The sequence below is a fragment of the Triturus cristatus genome, chromosome 5_1 (assembly GCF_964204655.1).
Source record: "Triturus cristatus chromosome 5_1, aTriCri1.1, whole genome shotgun sequence".
Classification (NCBI taxonomy): domain Eukaryota; kingdom Metazoa; phylum Chordata; class Amphibia; order Caudata; family Salamandridae; genus Triturus; species Triturus cristatus.
Genome location: NC_140587.1, coordinates 912,306,892 through 912,327,699, shown reverse-complemented (window position 1 = coordinate 912,327,699; position 20,808 = coordinate 912,306,892).

Genomic DNA, 20,808 nt, shown 5'->3' with positions numbered 1-20,808 from the left:
CTCACAGTAGTTTGCAAGCACATCATATATATATATTATCCAGCGCCTTCCTCCGACTCCGAGGACCACTCCCTACCTATGTCAATGTATTTTCGATTGTGTCAGCCAGCCTGCAAAGGGTGACCTATCTGTTGGTTACACAATCAATGAAAACAAAGTACCCTATGCAGTAGCGGTCGGTGGTGGGAGTGCTGGCGGGCGGTGACGTGGGGAGGGGCAGGGTGGGGATAGTAATCTATGTATTACGGCTAAATACAGGTAAGTAAACATACAAATAAATAAAACAAATTTCATTGTGCGCACTGCACTGCCAAATGCGATGCAGTGCGTGCATCAAAATTTGTTTTATTTATTTATATGAATTGTTTACTTACCTGTAATTGTCCGTAATCCATAGTTTACTACCCCCCACCCTGCCCCTTCCCACATCACCGCCCGGCAGCACTCCCACCACCGACCGCTACTGACCTGATGTCGTGTTCCCATCTATAATATAAGCAATGATCGTTGGATCAGATAAATAATCTGCCTTTTTGTAGTGCCCAGGGCAGGGTGAAATTGAGGAATTGCCCTCATGTAACAGAGAAAGTATGGCCAGTGCCACCCGTAATAGAAAAATATGAGCTTCCCCACCTGCAGACAGTAGTAGTAAATAAAACTAATGTGAGTCTGAATCATGTGACTCGTATCTGTTTCTCTTGGGTACAAGCTTAGCTGACTGAGCTGGCATGCCGGCTACAACAAGGTTATGTAATTTCGCTAAACTAGAGATAAGAACAAGACGACTGGTGTGTCCTGGAGCCCATAGTGCTAGTATAATGCCTGAAACTCCCACAAATGTTAGAGTCCGAGGAAGTAGGAGGATAGATACTTTCCACAAATGTTATGTACTGTGCTTGCTAGTGATACTGTGCCACTATGTGTTGAATTAATTTTGTGTTACTGTTTTGCTAAGAGTATTGGTTACAACAATGTTCTTTTTCTTTCTTCATATAGTTCCTCCTTCCCAACCAAAACCCACGCGGAAGGAGTTGGCAGCCAGGGCCCGGCGCCGTAAACTGGAGGCCATTTGTGAAGAATACCGGCGGCTGGTGGCTCAGGCGGAGGAGGAGGAGGTGCTGCAGCTACAGCCTCCTCCATTGCCCCGGGCCCCAGCCAGGCCCGCCTCTAGTTTTACGGCGCCGTAGTCAGGCAGCCGCCCGCCGCCATGCTTCAATATCAAGCACTGCTGCCCCCCACCCTGGATGTAACTGCAGGGCATTTCGCCGCCAGATGCTCCTCCGGATGGCACGCTTGGAGGAGCACCTAGAGGAGCGGGTGAAGATCCTGGTAGATAAACATCTGAAAGCCCACAGAATTTAGGACCTTGTTGAATTGCCCCTTTTTTAATTCCTTTTGTTGGTGGGTGGGTTTTGGGCGTTTGGGTTTCTGGACATTTGGGACTTTTGGACATTGGTTGGGGCTAGGGAGGGGGGTGGGTCAGGTCAGAGTGGGATAGTTTATTTTTGTTAGGGTAATAAATTATATATTTACTTAAACATACAATGTTAATGTTTTGTCGGTGGGTTACTGTTTTACGAATTTACGTCACATGGTTGGTTTCCTTGCTGCTGCAGGCCCGCAGCCAGTGTTTGATTTAAAAGATCTGCCGATTTTGTAACACACAAACAGATAGATGCGGTACCCCTCACTGAGTTATTTTATTGGTCCTACTAGTACTGTCAGTCTCTCCTCCTAGTCGATTATACCTCCCACCAAACTTATCTTACCTGTGATTGATGATGATTAAGTTCGGCACAGCGATGGCTGCATGGTTTCCCAAGTGAATGGAGAAGATGCCATGGTTGTGGTGGTAGTAGTAGACACTGGCACTAGCATTTGGAAAAAAAACAGAGACAGTCACTTGCCTGAGAGAGACTGTGGGAGGAGTAGTAGAACGAAGTAAAGTACAGCATGGGTGGGCAAGCAGAAGAAGATCCTTGCCCTGCCTTGAAATTGAATTAGTGTTGCTTTCACCACATCTGCCTCAGCAAGCGTGTGATCAATTGCTGGTGTACATTTAATGTAGTCACATCACACCTCAATATAAATCACACAGCCCGGGGAAAAGGGTTAGGGATTGATGAATGGATGGGTAGGGGGGTTTGGGGAAAGGTTTGACAAAGAGAAACAGACAGTATGCATGGACACAACAAAAGTAAAACACAATCTTGGAAGACGACCATGATCCATTATCCAAGAAATCTATAAAGGGAGAAAAAGGAAATACATGCATGATGATGAAGAGAACTTGATGGTTAATGAGTTGTACTTACTAGCTACTACTACACAATTAGACATTACAGGGCAGAAATTATTAATATGAAATTTGCCTTGCCTGTTTGTCCTCAGAGCGAACCAAATTACATGCTGTACCGGGCTTACTTTTAGTTTTAAAGCTAGCAAAGAAAATGAAAAAATAGTTGTAGGGATCAATTACCAAACAAACCACAACACACAGTCGTAATGATTGAAGAGAAAAAAGGATTCAAATAAATTAAAAGACGAATGATGAATGATACTAAAGTTACTGTATTATCCTGGTCCAATTGGGGAGTTGCATCATTCTCATCATTCATCTTGGTCCTCCCTTGCATGGACACTCCGCACATCAATCTTGGGTACCACTGCCTGCCTGATGCGGATTGGTAAGGTAAGTGTGAGTTGTTTCTCCCACTATAGCACAGGGTAAAGACCGGCCTGTAAGTGTAGATGGGAAAACAAAAGGGGTATTGAAAAATAACTGAATTAAAAAAAATAAACTCAATTACTGTGGAGTGCAAGAAGAGAAGACAAGACTCTTGAGAGAACACTTTCAGACTGAGGCGGCTTGGATACATCATGTCTACTCTACAGCATTAAGCTACAACAACAACAGGACAGGAGCCAGCACAGAACAGGCCCACCATGGCACCGGGCCCGCCCAGGACCCAACCTCCATTTACCTTAAATTTTGACAGAGCCAGACAAAAGGCATATACAGCAACCTAGCATTTTCCAAATCAGTCATACCACTACGCTCTACTCCACACCATTACACGGACATGTAGCCTAGGTCTGCTGTGGTTCTTGTTGAATTGTTGTGTTTACCTTTTATGCCAGTCCATGAAACACAGTTATTCCATCAACTATCTCTGATCCAACTGACTGACTGCGTGCAAATATAGTATGGTCATCATCATGACCGTGTAGTACGTGTTCTCCACCAACTCAGTCTGTAGTGACTCCGATTAAGTTTATATTCCATATTACAAAATTGCAACGGATATTGGCCTGCACCTGCAGTAGTGGGAGTACAATGTGGTTATTAAACAACAAGGAAACATTGACTGTCACTTTAGTCACTTTTACTTTGTAGATAAACTGGTATAGTTCGACTTCATGCACATTCACTCATAGTCAGCAAGCATCCAATGCAATGCATGTCATCATTCATTAATCATTACCTGTCTTGCTCTTCTCTTTGGCTGTCAGATCAGATTCCTAGCCTTCTGACAGTGATGAGTTTCGGCTCGGAAACAAAACGGAAGATAGCTGATAGCTGTAGTCATGTTTCACTTCTTATGGAGGGACTGTTAGAGGCAACATTTATTGTACTATTCTCCATCTCCCTCCAATGTCTGGCTTGCTTGAAATGTATTTAGGGAGAGTAAGGAAGATGGAGCAGGAATCTTAGGAGTGGAGTGGACAGTTATGCACAGACGTGCAACTCCAATAGGGAAATAAAAAGAAGAGACGGTGTTGATGGATTTGTTGTGATTAGATTTGAACCAGAAAAACAGATACACACACAAATAAAGGAAGGAAGAACAATTTGAAATCCTAGTTGTCAGGGAAGAGGAGCTCGTCCTCAAACTCTGGTGGTTCGGACAGAAGTAGGTCATGTAACCCACTACTTATGTCATCGAAGTCGCTCTCCTCTTCCTGCTGTGATTCACGTATTTTGTACTCCGGTGGTATAAAGTGCTGATTCATTTTGATCATGGTTAACCTCTCCACGCTTTTTGGCGAGAGACTGGTCCTTTTCACAGTAACAATGGCACCAGCAGCACTGAAAACATGCTCAGAAGAGACACTTGCAACAGGGCAAGCCAGATACTTTATCGCCAGCCTGCTGAGCACTGGCCATTGGCTTCTTTTCCCATACCAGTGCACCAATGGGCTTTGCTCTATGAAGACCTCTGTTGTGTCATCCAGATAGGCCTGGACCATCCACTCAATGTTCAGGGGTGCTCCAATTTGCTTGGCCTCTTTTGCCTTTGCATCAGCAATGGACATACAAAACCCTTTCCGTAGAAACCAATCACTTGCCATTTTTTTTAATGTGGCTGATGATCCTGTTAGTGCTGTTGTTGATGTTATTGCTGGTAGTGTTGGTGACTGCTGGGAGGCAAACGCACTGCTCTCAGGCTCTGAAGTAGAACTTGACTCTGGGTGCCCTGTAGTGCTTGTTCTGGCCTGGGGCGGCGGGCCTCTAATTAAGGGTCGTTTGTTTTCGAAGTCAGTGGCTTCCTCAGCTATCAAAGTTTTGTACTTGGCAACATCCACTTCTGAAAAAGGAAATACTTCATTACTGTTCAGCAATAATTTGTAACGTGGATCCAAAATTGAGGCAGTAATGTGACACAATTTTATTTTGAATCCTTGTATTTTCAGATAAGCGAACGGCTAAGGTGTCCGCCAAATAATATGCGTCTACTTTGTCATCCACACCTGCGTACGTTTCAGACACCTCCTTCAGCTCTTGCTCTAGCATGTACAACAATGGGATAGCTTGGCTCATAGTACAGTCCTCCCTGCTGACTTCACGTGTGAAGACCTCAAAAGGAAGTAGCATCTCTGTCAGGCATTTAACAAGGTCTCATTGGGCCATCTCAACGGTCACGCCTTTCACAGTAGGATCTACTGACCTTTTCATGACATAAGCATTGAGTGGTATGTGCTGCTCAAACAGACGCTCAAGCATGTAATAAGTTGAGTTCCAATGTGTTGGCACCTCCTGGATGAGTGCTTTGACTGGCATTTTATGCTCACATTGAATGACCCTCAGCTGCTTCCGGGCTTTAAAAGAATGGTTGAAATGTGTGCATATTCTTCTGCAGGTGGTCAGTAAGTTGCTGACTTTGCTTTCATTTTTCAGAAAGTCTTGAACAACAATGTTAATGCAGTGTGCCAAACACGGGACCCTGAAATAGCCACCATCTTTCATGGCCCTAACTACATTACTGCCATTGTCCGTGGCAACAAAACCAATGTTAAGCCCTCTTGGACGCAGCCACTCAAAGACCTTGCTGTTAAACTCATCCAAAATGTTTGCCGCAGTATGAGATTTCTCCATAGCAAACATGGCTACAGTTGCATGTTTGCGAGTGTCATTAAAAATCTCAGCAGTGTCAACACCTGCAGATATCTTATCTTTAACACCCGAAAAAGAGACCCAGTGTGCAGTGATGCACATGTAATCAGTGGCTTGGCAACTGGTCCACATGTCTGTTGTCAGGTGGATGCTCTGAACAGCACTCTGTTTTAAGGCTTTTCCAAGCAATTTCAGCACATCGTGATGTAGTGCTGGAACAGCAACTCTGGGAAAATAGTAGTGACTGGGAACCTTCCATTTTGAGCAGATGGTTGTCACAAATTCCTGAAAACTCACCCCTTCAACAAAAGAAAAAGGGAGAAGGTCCAGTGCTAACATTTTAGCCAGCTTCCTTTGTACAAACATGCAATTGGGTGGTTGCATTCATACTGCCCTACCGGCCTAGTAAACATGCTAAGAATGGTAGTCTGCGTGGTATTCCTTCCTGTTATGCTCAACGTCGCAGTTTTTTTAAATGCAGTTCTCCTTGGTGTCTCAGGCTGACTCTTACTCTTGTGCCACTGAGATGTTGCTGAGGATGTGGGTGTTACCTCTGCAGTGCTGGGGACAGGGCTACTTTGTGTACCACTACCACAGAGAATGTCTCCCTCTTCTTCTTCTTCCTGTTCGACCGTGAGCGGACCTTCTTCTACTCGTTTATCCACACCAACAGCAATAGTTCCAGTTTTTATGCCACGAAGGTGCTCCTCCCAGTGGATTGCGTGGTGTTTTTTCAGATGGGTCATTTTGCCTCCGGTACCATAGTTTGTACCAAGCTTACCACGATTAACAGAGGTATGACAAATGGAGCATATAGTAATGGTCTCCTCCTTTTCGCTAACCGTAAAGAAGTCCCACACTGGGAGCTTAACTTTTGTCTCCTGCTGGAGGTGCCACTTCCAATGCCGGATGAACTGGAGGGTGTGCATTGAATTTGACTCTGTGCAGTACCACTGCCTACTTCTGCTGAGGTGATGCTTCTGCTGGATGTAGGACGCTGCCGGCCCTTTGCTAATGTAAATATGGAAGCTGGAGGTCGTGTTGGTGTTGCCTGTGTTGGAGGTATGCGTGCTACATCCCTCGCAGCCATTTTGGATAGGGTAATAATGTAGGTCTCCATCTCCTCTGGGCCGGGAGTGATGTTCGTGATGACTGGCTCATCATCATCATCATCAGCATCCTGCTCTTCTGCATCAACCTTCATAAGTGTAAGGCTTTCTGGGCCCTTCCTTTTCCCATGCCTGATCTTGGGATGTGTCTCCCTCTCAGACTCAGTTTGTGGCTTCCAAGTGGCATCTAGAACATCAGAAGGGGGGCTTGGCGAAGAACTTGATGGACTAACCCTCCTTTTCCTTGCTGGGGATTTGGAAGACAATGGAACTTCTGAAGGGGTGGCTTCCTCTTCTTCCTCTGCATGAGGCTCAATTTCCTGAACTGCCCCTACTTAGGGAGGAACAACAACTTCTATTGCGGGCAGTGGTTGTGGCTGTTGTTGTTGACCACTTATCTGCTGTGTTCCCTCCTGCGTTGATTGTGTACTACTTAGAGATAGCGATACGTTTAGTTCAGGCTCAGCATCACTGCTTTCTACCATTAGGCTGGCTACCTCTTCCACACTCATCTGCTTGGGCCTGGGTTGGTGGGTTGGGCCCACTGATGTGAAGGTGCTGCCCCCATCTTGGCCCCCAGACACCGCTGCTGCAGGCGTCATTTTTGGTGTCCCAAAAAAGGTTTTGGGCGGCATACCAGACCTAAGTGACACTTCCTTCTTCTTCTGTTTCTTCTTCTCAATGGCAACTTTCTTGGTACTGGAGGACCTGCTACCTGCTTTCTTTTGGGGCATCTTCTTCAGATGTCAGCAGCACTCAGTTGCACAAGTTGCAGAGATGGCTGGTCAGGTAACTCACACGTCACGTCTTGTACAGCAGCAGGACGTCGGTCTGGCACCACAACGGGCGATGATGACACACCTCCTCCTCAGTCTTTTGTGCACCTAAAAGCAAAGAAGCCAGAAGGACATCAGTCAAAAGATAGTACAATCAAACTAATATAATATATAACTTCTTAATGTGTGGTGGGTGGTCACAATTATTAAATTTTATTAAGTCAGTGAACAACAACAGTGTAGCCATTTATGAGACTTTGACAACAAGGCCAGGGCTCCTGGTGTACTACTGTACTGTGTACACTCAGGAAGAATAAAAATAGCAAAGAACAAAAACATAAATGTAGTGTACCCTGTTTGCCCTAAATAAAAATGTGTGCATCACATGGGAGGGATGCAGCATCAGGGAGCAACAACAACGAACACATACACATAAAAAGGCATTTATTAACCACACCCAAAAAGTGAAATATACCCCAGTAAAAAAGTAAAATCCACATTTTGCAATTCAATCCAAAGCCATCCATGCCATACCTGATGTTGAAATTCAACAGACAACACAAAAACAGTTGTTTAACTTCCATGCACCCGTGATGATTGATGAGTAGTACCCCTGGGCCTACTGGCAGACTAGGCCACAAGCTTGGAGGCCTATGGAAAAAGCACAGTGGTTGGTCCCACAAAATGGCCGCCACCACATGGCCAGGCCTCTCACAAAACAAGAAAAGGTCAGGAATACAAGACAGACAATGCAGGCCTAAGGCAAAAGCACAATGCCTGGCTTCACAAAATGGCTGCCACCCACATGGTCAGGCCACCCACCACAATAATAACAAGAAAGTGAATACAAAGGATAGGAACAGGAAGTTGGAGTCTCTGTGGAACTTACTTCCTCTTTTAAAAATTTGTTTTTTTAAATTAAAGTGACTCCATGCTCCAAACTACAGCCAAATGACAACCTGAGGAGTTTTTTCAGCAAAATGCACAAAATCATCATTTTCGGGAAGGTTTTATGTTGCTCACGAGATATTGTTTGCCAGATTGCAAATTCTGCGTGTTCGGCATCGCGAACTGTACAAAAAGTTGTTATCGCGTGCGCGAACACACATATTGAGAGCGCGAAAAAGACAAAAACTGTAAGTCCGCGTTGTCGCGCTGTGCAGAGTTGCCAAAAGTACGCGAGCCGAACTCCTAGGGTTACCTACTGGCTGGAAAGCCCTATTTCATTAACACACACCCAAAAACTGAAATTCCACTTCAAAAACCACATTGTGCCATTCAATCCAATGCCATCCATGGTGTTAAAATTCAACAGACAACACAAACAGTTTTTATGCACCCATAATTTGATGATGACTACCTCTGGGCCTACTGGCAGACTAGCCACAAGCTTGGAACTGAATGGCAAAAGCAAGCACACTGCCTGGATGGCTTAACAAAATGGCCGCTAGCCACCCCCAACAACAAGAAATGGAAGACAGACAATGTAAGCCTATGCCAAAAGCACACTGCCTGTCTTCACAAAATGGCCGCTACACACATGATCAGGCCATAACAACAACAAGCATAAGCCAAGGGGAACAAAGAAAAGACATGCAGGCCTATATGGAAAAAGAAGCACACTACTAAACTACCACCACAAAATTGCCACAAGCCACATGGGCACTCACAGTCACAACAGGCCATGGAAAACAATGAACTGAAGCAGGCCTATATATGACCAGACAAAGGAGGTCTGCTAAGCAACACAGCTTTAATACAAAAATGAAAATCAACAGGGCTATGAAAGGATTGGAAAGTTACACATCAAGCACACACACACATCCAACAAAGGTATTTAACACACCCACCCAAACAGTGAAATACACCAAAACCACATTTAGCAATTCAATCCTATGCCATCCATGCCCTACATGATGTTTACATTCAACAGACACCACAGAAACATGGACCCATGGGTACCTCTGGGCCTACTGGCTGAAATTTCAAAGAAAAACAACTAGGCCCCTATTGAAAGTACAGGCCACCCACAACAATAATTTTTTAAAACAATGAAAATCCCAGATAAATGTAGGTACAAACAAGCCCCAATGAAAAAAACATGTACACCAATTCTCCAACTTACTTGTAAAATTAAATCTCAAATCAAAAAGTCCTCAAATAAATCCAATCCAATGATATGATGCAGCAGACAGACACAAAAAGTGATCCTTCCAGCTCCAAATCCAAATGAAAGTGAACAGCACATGGACAAAGCACTGGGAGGAGCCTGCTGGACAGGAACAGGAAGTTGGAGACTCAGGGGCACTTCCTTCCTCTTGAAAAAAAGAGTAAAAAAATAAAAAGGACTCCTTGCGCAAAAGACTACAGCCAAATCATAATTTGAGGAGTTTTTCTGAGCAAAATGATCATTTTCAAGAAGGTTTTATGATGCTCGAGAGATAATCTTCGCCAGATTGTAGTTTTTGCATGTTCGGGATCGTGATCTTACCAAGACAGCCGCCGGAAGTCAGCTCGCGCGTCGAATGACGTGTTCGCGTTCGCACACTCTTGAGGGATCGGGTGGCCATATTACAAATCTCATGCCGCACGCCAACGGATAGAAAATCGAGTCGGCGAACGCAGGATCACGGTAAGACGTTACCGCACGTACGAGAACGCATATTGAGAGCACGAGGAAGCAAAACAACTACGCTATGCTGTAGATTGCGTAGTATTCGGCAACTTAGTGCACTACACGAATCGCGAAGTTACCGAAACTTTGCAAACTCCGCGAGCGGAATATAGTTCACCGCCCAGGCTTAATGTGGGCATAACCCTGTTCCAGAGATCCTAAATTTGCCATCAACAAGATGGCTAACTTTGAAACGTAGCCTCCCTTTCAGGTAGCCCAACTTCGGGTGGTACTGACCTGAGGTTAGGCACGCCTATCTGACTAGCTAATTTTCCCACCTGTCCAGATGCATAGGGGCTCTGGACAAAGGAAGTCAGCTTCTTCTACTGTGAGAGAAGCCACATTTACATACCAAAGGCGGTGGGCTCTTTGATGCTCCCCTGTGTTGGAATGATAATATGCAGGTCATTCTGTGGGCAGAGGTGTAAGCAACCTCTGCCCGGGTAGGCTTGATTTCTGGCCTCCTGAGAGCAAAGGCCCTCACTGTTGGAGGTCAGAAACTTGTCTCTGATGGCAGGTTGGTGTAAACCAGTCAGCACACCAAAAGCTATTAGGTTTTCAGGTTACACCTGTGTGCATGTATCAATAAATCTAACACTGGCATCAGGGTGTATTTATTAATGCAGGATGCTTGATACCAAATATCCCTATTTCAGTGAAGCCATCATTTGGCTGTGGAACTCATTTTCACCAGTGCTAGCATATGTACTTAAAATGGCTTCCCTGTTCACTTGTACCGGCAGCAATGGGACTGACCAGGACAGGGGCATATTTACTCATGCAGTTAAGCCCTCACATGTCGTATAGTGCACCCTGCCTTAGGGCTGCAAGGCCTACTGTAGGGGTGGTTTTTCTATACTGCATGCAGTGTCCGCAGGCATGGCCCACAGGGATATGAGCATTGTCATGTTTTCACTTTTGTCTGCACCAAGACATGCAGGCTGCAGTGGCAGCCTGCATGGGTTTGGTGAGGGGTCCTTTAGGGTGGTAAAATTTGCACTGCAGCCCTTAAAGACCCTCTTTAGTGTCCTTGCCCTATGTACCAGGGGTACCTTTTTACTAGGTACTTACAGGGAGTGCTAAAGGTATTGCCAATTGGGGTACAACTGCAAGGTTTTTGACAAAGAGATTTTGGCACTGGGGACCTGGTTAGCAGGAACATAGGGCACTTCCAGTCGAAATCACATCAAATACTAGGCAAAATGTGGAGGTGAACATTTGAAGAGGGGCGCTTCCCTACAAATTCTAATAAGAGTTCTCCAACACTAATTTTTTTATCCCAAATTAAGGTATTTTAATTGTATATTTTATTTAAAATATAAATGCATTCTAGTATAAATATTCCTGTTATATTAATTTGTTTGACACATAGATTGCTATATATTTATAATTAATTGATGCATATTTTAAATATGATCATGGTTAAGGCAACCTTTATTTGTTATTTCATTGTTTTTCTCTAAATACTGCTGATTATCCAATTATTATTACTAGCATTATTCATATTGTATTGTACATTTAGTGCTACTATAATTTTATACAATTGGTCTAATATATAATAAGACATGGAGATGCACTAAGTGTAACACAGACCTTTATCTTTCATGGGAGACACTAATCCCTATATAGACACCCATCTGTAATTTCCTTAATACAGTTGAGTAGTGACACCTCTTTTCAGCAGTAATAACAAAATGACTTAACTGCTCAACTGTAATAAGTTATGACAGCTGGCTAATGATGTAATGATGCCTGCTGCCATTAGCCAAGGTAAAAGGTGGATCAGACTGCATAATTACAGCTGCAGTTTAAAAAACTGAAAACGAGAACTGTCTTTTCGTTTTTCCGATCAGTTTTTCTAGAATGAATAATGATCAACAGAAAGAAGATATTTAGGGCAAAATGCTTATTGTCTGTAAGCTATAGTTCATCATAGGAAAGATGGACTGTTTCTGCATGTTTTTATACATTCTGAGCTGCAGCATGTTTATATTTTGACTTCATTTAACCTCTTGAGTGCCCATGACGAGCTGGTCTCGTCATGGGCCGCGGTTGCGCTGTGCCCATGACGAGACCAGCTCGTCATAAACCCCGCCCGCTAATGAAACGCCCGGCACAGGGCGGGGAAAGGGGCGGGCACTCAAGGGGTTAAACTGGTATTAATCTATTTTTGCAACAAATTACTAAATATTTTTGGGTGTGTTTAATTTCTCGCTGCATATTCTGCTTTTTTTGTTCATATCTACAATCATACTTTATCTTTCATATATAAGAGCAAGACACCAAGGATGTAAGTGGTTTGTTGGAAGAGTGAAGTTGTTACCGTGTAGTATAAGGAATGAAAGGATAACATACCCTCTGCTGAAAAAGTATACCCTGCTGTACATTAAAAGGATACTCAAGTCACCTTAGAATTCCATGAATTTATAAAGAACCCAGTCTTCCTCCTTGTTTCTCTATATGGTCATAGAACTCCCCGGTGACATGCAATATCCTTTTCATGTACAGCATATTGAGTGTGGGCAGGAGGCGGTACTCATCTTCAGTAGGTCATGATGCCAACAGCATATTGACGTAAAGCCCCTGAGGGCCAACTCCATCTTATGTAGGCCTCTACTCCATCTTGGCTAACGGAGGTCGCCATCTTCTCACTCTTGAACCATGGAAGTCACCAGCTTTTCCTGATTATGCAGAATTATTGTCATATCTGCCATTCGACGCTGATGTCGTCTGATCTTATCTTTCTAAGAACTGTGAAAACGTCAAGCCATCAAATTACTAACATAGATACAAAAGTTGATGCAACATTTGTCTGAGTCAAATGTCTAATTTCCACCATGTCAAGGTTTAAAATAACAACACATACAGACATATAACCAAAATAATGTAGTCTGAATTGACATCCTTTTACCTGATATGTTCATAAGGAAACATCTGGGACACACAACTTAATGCACATAATCTATGACAGACATTCTTGAACATATGTCAGAAATTCCAATTTCTAATAAGACCTAATATATAAGCACTACCTCTTGAGCACTTGTCAGGAGAGGTCCTTTACCCAGATTATCACCTGAAATTCTGTCAAAGACAGTCTCACCTACTGCCAGCGCACTTCATGCTTCGCAGATGCTACATCTCGTCTGAAACTAATAAAGCTGAGTCCTGGAGGAAGACAAGACCGCTACAGTAGCATGTGGTTGCCTATCATGGGGATTACTGTCTCCAGGCCTCCACTGATAAAGACAGCCTTTGCTGTCAACAAGATGTGCAGTGCGTCTCTTCTCCCTAAGAAACTATATACTGCAAGTTGCTATTCTTTGCATGCTCTCTTAGTGTGGTGCATAGAAGTAGGTATTAGGGTGTTAGGTTGTAGATGACATTTTAAAACATGCTAGAAATATTCATTTTAGTCTTGTTCTTTATTAGGTGCCTTCTTGATGTTTTTATATTATTCGTGCAGTTGTTTTAGATGTACTATAAACAGATTGTTCCTGTAGTAATAAATACTTTTACTTAAAATGAGTCATTCATCTTAGTACAGTGTGTGTGTGATACTGTGAATAACAAAATAAGGTTTGTTGCTCTTTTCACGGTGCCCCTGATCCCTTTATGGGATTGATAATAACCCAAAACCATTACCTCTATCTTAATTACACAGTGAGTAGTGTTTTGGGGGGCTACAATATCCTGTCTTTCCCATTTATCACTGGTACATTGAACCAAGTTCACCCGTGGCACCCATGGGTGGAAAAGCACACCTTCTAGAGCTACGCCAAAGTCGTAGCTCATGCAATAAAATTGCTCTGGATATTTTTGCAGATATGGATTATGCCATGCTGTTTTTCATGTGTTGCATTCATAGACACAGGTATTTAACTAAACTCAGACCAGAAGGAGTCTTTGAACTGGGATAAAATCTCATTAAATAGGCCGTGTGAGTAACAGCCCAGTAAGCTATGCCTTTGAAGCGATTAGACTGTGGTATCTGTAAGCATGTAATGAGTGATTGTTCAAATTAGTTAGTCTGTATTATGCCACTAACAAGGTGTTTGACATTTGCACTGTACTAATACATCTATGAATGTAGGTTTATGAGTTCATTGTTGCCAACAGCAGCTTTTAGTTGGCTATATTTATTTTCACTAGCTTGGCAACCACATATATAAATAGGTGTGTCCTCGGAATATCAAGAATGGAATCTTAAATGGCATGAAATATCGTGACCAGAAAATCGAGGCTGAACTATTGAAAGTTAAGTAAGCAGAGATTTTCTATACTTTACTCTGCCAATGTGTACCTTGACAATATTTATTTATATCTTCAAGGTGCATAGACGTGGAGTTAAAAATAGTACATTTTTAGTTCCTCTGTATACACTTACCTTTAGATATCTTGTCCCCCGATATTTTGTCCACAATATTCTGATACCACGATATTCTTATGCTTGATAGTTCATAGAACAGTCATAGAAATATGTGTCACAGCCTTGCGATAGTGACTCTCTTATTGTTGAGATGCTTAGCCCATGGGAAAGACAGTTTATCATTTGGCAATAATGTTGCACCATTTGAAGGATCAGCATGCAATTTGGCAGCAATATTGCACACTCACCGAAGGATCATGCTTTTAAAATTGGTGCAGGTCGGCTAAGAAGAAGGGCAACGTTAATTGAATGGTGTCCAAAGGTTTTGTACCCCATTTCAACTCATATAGACATTATGGAGCAGTGCAAAATGTATACAAAGTTAGAGGTGTGCTTCCACTATATTAATTTTTTTGGTTTAGTGTAAGTCTGTTCATTTGTTTTTGAGAAATCTGAATTATAAATTGATGTTGTAAGAGTTTCAAAGGGTTAATTGCATCTGTAGCTTAACCATTATATTTATGAATGATTCAGAAATGTTTGGTGCACAAACCAATATTAAAGTAGCCTGTCTGCCTGAGGCGACTGATTTACCCATCAATCATTGTACAGTCCCAACCCACAACTGGTTCATGAGCTGATAAAAACTGATTGACTGGTGTTTTTAGGTTTCGGCTGCACAGCATCTGCATTGTGCTTGCAAAATCTCTTGTACAGAAAACTTAAAAGGAGCTTAGAGCTTACCCCTTACTTACCTTTACTTACCATTGGTTGGCTCCCACATCACTTTGGATTCCTTGTTTCACATTGGTCAGCACCTCCTCCTCACACCTGGCTTCCTCCTGGGCTTTGAGTCTTCGTCCCTGCTGTGGAGCATGGACCAAGTACAGCTTCTATTGGCATCAGACTCTTGCAGGTACTCTTTTTTTACTTTTTGGCATGCACTCTCAGATAGTACATGCCTCTGCAGTGCCTCTCCTTCACCCTGACCCCCTCCCCTCTCTGTCACCCTAGCACCCACCCTCCTCCTGCTTCCTGCTCCATTACCATCACTCACCATGTCCGCCCACTCCCTGTGGTTTCAATCCTCCTGTTACCTGTAGTTTCACCCAAACCCTTCTGCCTCTTCCCACTCTGCGAAGGCTTTCATCATCCTCTTTCCTCATGAACCTTGCCCCTCTCCCCCAGCAACCACCTGTGCTGATTTTTACATGTTGCACAGCAGTGTGGGCTGCGCGTCAACATGGCTTAAAGAGAAAAAAGTGCTATGATGCACCCAATGCTTGCTTCATCATAGTGTTTTTTTTACCCTTTAAGCCTGGTAGCACAGCAACCGCTGCTGCTGTGCAACATGTAAAATAACAATGACAAAGCCAATAGATGTTGCCTAGGTGTAACTTATCGGCTTTGCTAATGCTTTTTAAAAAATCTGTCTTCAGCCGCCAAAATGTAAAGTGACTGATATCCAAGCTTATTGACTACGAGTCAGAGGAAAAAAGTTAATGATGGCTTTTTGGGTAGGGGAGGTGCACACCCTAATCGAAAGGGGGTACACTACATATATTTTTAATTGCTTGAAGTTTTGGCACCTGTTTGCAGATGACAATATGTAGTGCATCAACCACGGAAGAGCAACATGCTAAAAAGAATTGAGGCCATTAGCGCCTCGCAAAATTAAATCATGATCTTGAGCTGCAGTTGTTAAATATAACCTGAAACAGAAACTGTTGGCATAAAAACAGAAAACTACGGGTGCAGGGTGCTGAGCAAAGGCCCAAACCAGAGGCCAGGCCCTGCTCCAGGGTCTTCTGGGCACAGTGAAAGGCATTACCTGTTGGATCCATGCTTAGGGGCAGGGCTAGTTTAAATTCTCAGACTCTGTGCCTAGACTTGCTGAGGTACTGGGCATACTTGCGGGAAGAGATGCTCAGTGCCGGACTTCCACCTACAGCACACTGGGCACAAAGGCTCTGATGGCAGGGCTGCTGGGCATAGGGCACCAATAAGCTCCACACTTTAGCTTGATCCTACCCTGTGCCCCCAGAGCTCAGAGCGCATCATCTTCATGTGCTCAGCAGGCTTATGCAGTAGAAGTAATTGATGTCTTGATTGGCCCTAAGCCCTAGCTGTGGGCTATAAGGGCACATAATTGGCTGTAGGGTATGATAACATGCATCACCCTGCACCAAGAGGCCCCTTTGCATAACTTCAGCCCTGCACGGTGAGTCCTGGAGGCAGGGCAAGTGGAAGCACGGTGTGCTCAAAAGGTACCACCCTGGACCCACAGACCATCCATAGTAGATACTTCGCCCAAGCAACACAGTACATCAAATGAACAACAGGCAAAGCTTCAGTGGAAAATAACGTGAATGGAAATTGTTGATTTGTTACTCATTTCACAAAATAATGTGTGTTATAAATAACAATCCAAATGCTACTAAAAATCCCAATAAAAGGAATGATCCAAAACCTTTAAAGAATAGCTACGTTTGCCAGTTACAGTGTACATCATAAGCATTAAACCATCACTGCATTGTTCATGTCCTCACACATAATGTCTCCAATGACATCACAAATGACATACATCAACACAGATCACATCAACACTGAGATCTAAAATGTCAAATAGGTCCTTCACTCATCTTTGGATTGGCAGCGTACCTATGGGGGTGTTTTTAAATGCAGCTATGGCACACACATCTACATGATGAAAGCCTAAAACCAAAATCTGTATCTAGTGGCTTACTGCTGTATGGGAATTGAGTGCATGTTCTGTGCCTACTGTTTGCAGGGTACAGCCAAAGACCAATAAGAGTTGGTCTGCTGTACAGTGAGCCTGGAACACAGATAGATTGCGAGAAATGGGGTTACTTGTTGAGGGGATGAAACCCCACTAAAGCAGCCACAACAATTTTTGTCAGAGTTAAACACAAGCAAACCGCAAATTAACTTGCGCCTATTCCTCTTTTAGCTTGGCAAGAAATCAGTCAGGTTTAACATAGAGGCAATGTGTAAAGTATGCATGCACCACCAAAATAGCAATAAAGTGAAAACACAACACAAGAAAAATTACCAATTTAGAAAAATAGAGTAAAATGTAATAAATCATTTGACACCAAAATGACAAAAAATCCATTTAGTAGAACCAGAGAGATGCATTTGAAAAGCTTAAGGTAAAAAGTAGTTTCAAAGCCGTGATTGTTTGGTCATGCTAGGCCAGGACAAAGTCACAAGTTCAGGCTGACCGCAAGCAAGATACAGGGACCAAGTTAGTCCCATTGAGAAATGTGCCTGAATTCCTAGTTGTGGAGCGTTGTGAGCGATGCGAGGTCCCTATCGAGGATGTGTCAAGCAGAAGCGACTAATGAGCTGCGAGGGCTGCGATGCGGGTTTGCAATGAAGCTGCATTGTGCTGCGTCAGTTCCAATGAAAGGCTGCGAGGTCCGTGCCTAAGATGCATCACACAGTGGCAGTTCAGATAAGCTGTGCAGGCTGCTATGAGGCGCTGCAAGGAGCTGCATTGGGTTTGCATCGCGCTGTGTCGGTTCTGATAACTTTGTGAATTTTGACCGTCAGCACTGGGTACCACTGAATGCTTCCCCTAATGCCATACATATTTTATGTTTTGCTTGCAGTTCCTGTCACTTCATGGGACAGGGGTTCCAATAAAAAAATTAGCATTCTGCTCCTAAGAATACACCGTTTGATAGGACCCAAATTCAGAATCCTTTTCCCTCAACATTAATGTGGCATCATTCTACAAATCCTACTGAACAGTCATTTTCTTTATGGTAGATTTGTTTACCCATCACTGAAGGTGGATTTGCTAAGCTGTCTGTGAGATCCCAGCTTAAGATCTGTGGGGCATATCAGCAAGGGCCAGCGATAATTATCGCTCAGCGTGCTTAGCGCGAGGATAATTATCGCCGGCTAACGCTGAATTTTATTGCTGAGATAGCGTGCTATCAGCAACGCTTATCTCAAAAGCGATAAAATTCCAGGCGCAAGCTGCCAAATGTGCGATTATCGCTGGAAATCTAGCTATAATCGCACAACGTTTGGCGATAGCTTGCTGATAGGGCAGGGCAGACTCAGCCATGATATCCACCTTCCATTGGATATCATGGCTAAGTCAAACTAAAAGCAGGCGTAAGGAAAGTAGCGATAACCGCGGTTAGCGCTACATTTCTTATCGCTATGCTTGTTAGCGTGCCCATTGATAATTGGAGAAATGTCGATTAGCAACATTTCTCCAGTTATTTTGGGAAGGAACGCCCACTTTGCACCTCATTAGAGATGCAAAGCTGGGTGTTGTTGTAAGGGGCGCTAAGTCAGGAAAGGACCCGGGCCGGGGAAGGCAAAGCCGGACCCGATGGAGGCCCGGGTAAAACGCCGGCCGGCGGCGGGACCCCCTCACGCCACGCCCCCGCAATTAGAAGACCCGGCTAGGCCGGGGAGGGCATGGATAGGCCCACCAACAAAGGAAGCTCCCCCCCCCAATCAGGGGGCGAGAAAGATAGGCAAGGTGGGGGTTAAGAAGGGCCAACGGCCCGGGAAACCACATTGCAAATTTCCCCCCCGCAAAAGAAGAAGAGAAGAAGTATCGGCTGGGCGTACCTGCGGAGATCATCGAGCTTGCGCGCCAAAAACAGGCCGGACAAAGGACCCTCCAGGCGACTTTCCGGCCGACGGGGCCGCGCTCCCAAGCGATGGGGACTGCAGAGTGGCGGGGGAAACCGGGCACGAGCACGAACCGGCGACGGGAAGTTTGTAGCCGCGGAAGAAAGGGAGCAGCGGGCGCAGGAGCCTCCACAGCTGCCGGCATGATCCAAGCTGAAGAGGCAGGGTCATCGGGCCTCCCTTCACCGAAGGCAGAAAGGAATGCCGGGGAAGCTGACCGACCGGACCGGAGAAAAGGACGCAAGGACGCTACATGGCATTTCGCGCCGTGGGTCGGAAAGAAAATATGCGGCCATCACCCCTGCCCCATCCGTCGGCGAGGGTACGGGCAGGGTCCACCACAGATTCAGGACGCAAGGGCACTGGGAGCCAATACAGCGGTGCCCGGAGCAACAGGAGCAACGACCAGTGGTTGGCGAGGAGTTGGAGCAATGCTGGGCTGTATGCCGGTACCGCCACCACGGAGGCACCTGAAGTCAGAACAGCGGTGCTCGCGAAAACGGACCCCGGGGCGGTTTGCAGATTTTGAGCACGCAACTGGCGTACACAAACCACGCGGGGGTCGGTGCGGGCGGCGGTGCCCCCGAACGGAGGAAGACTGGTGCGGGCGGCAGTGCCCCCTTAGCGAGCCCGGAAGCAAAATTAAAAGAAAAAGGTAAGGAGCGGGGCTGCGCGAAGCAGGGGTACGGCCGACTAAATCTGGGAAGAAAGGGTTGCGGCCAGCCTACTAACAGTCGCTGAGCGCCCCCACCCGGCATTTGTTCGCAGAAAGAATGTAACTTTACGTGTGGTGGGTCGGCAGCGAAAGGGTGGGACAGGTTCGAGCCCGGTAAACAGTCCAGAGCCTCCCCGGCCTGGGTCCAGTCTCTGTGAACGGCTCTGGGAAGAAGACAGGGCCGGTTTTAGAGCTGGTGGCGCCCTGGGCAACAATGTTTGTTGGCGCCCCCACCACGGTTTCTCTCACTAGCACCCTGTAGCAATAGGTGTGTAAAACCGTAGATAGGAAATGATACACGAGCCAAAGTTCTGAGAGTGTGGGAGTCACATGTCACCCAAACTGGTAGGCAGTATAGTTTAAAAGTGATTGGCGTGGAGAAGCACGAACGCAGAGTCGGACAAGAAACTAGTTTTTTCTTTAATAATAGGGATCGATTTCTGGCAAAAGTAACCCCCCTTTTTTGCGACATTAATGAATGTTCTAATGTATATTTTGCGGTTTATGTGCAGTTCTGGGATGAAAGTCGATAGCTCACGATTCTATATTGGGACGTTAAGTTAGGCAGTATAGTTTAAGAGCGCTTGGGGTGGAGAAGCATACGCACAGAGCCGGACAAACGGCATAGTTGGGAGTTTTTTATTGAATAATAAGGATGGATTTCTAGCCAAAGTAACCCTTTTGCATCAGTAATGAAGGCGCTAATAATCTATATGTTGCGGTATATATGCAGTTCCGGGATGAAAGTTAATAGCTCATTATTCTAGATTGGGACTTCAAGTTATAAATTCCAAGTAACAAAAGATGTCTCGTTTGAACACAGCAGTCTGCTGATCGGTTTACATCATATGCAGTCTGCAATCTACTTGGTACACGTGCTTTGCAGCAGGCATATTAGCCCTCTGCACTACCTTCACCTAAGTCAAATCCGCGACTTTACAAAGCACTGTTCTCTCGCCAAGAAGAAAATTAATCACACAAGTTTTCTTGTCAATTATGTGAGGCCGGGTAATTGCCGGCGCGAAGAAACGCTGAGAAACGCTGCAGCAGGTGCTTATAAAGCTGAAACTTTCAAACACGGCGCCGTTAG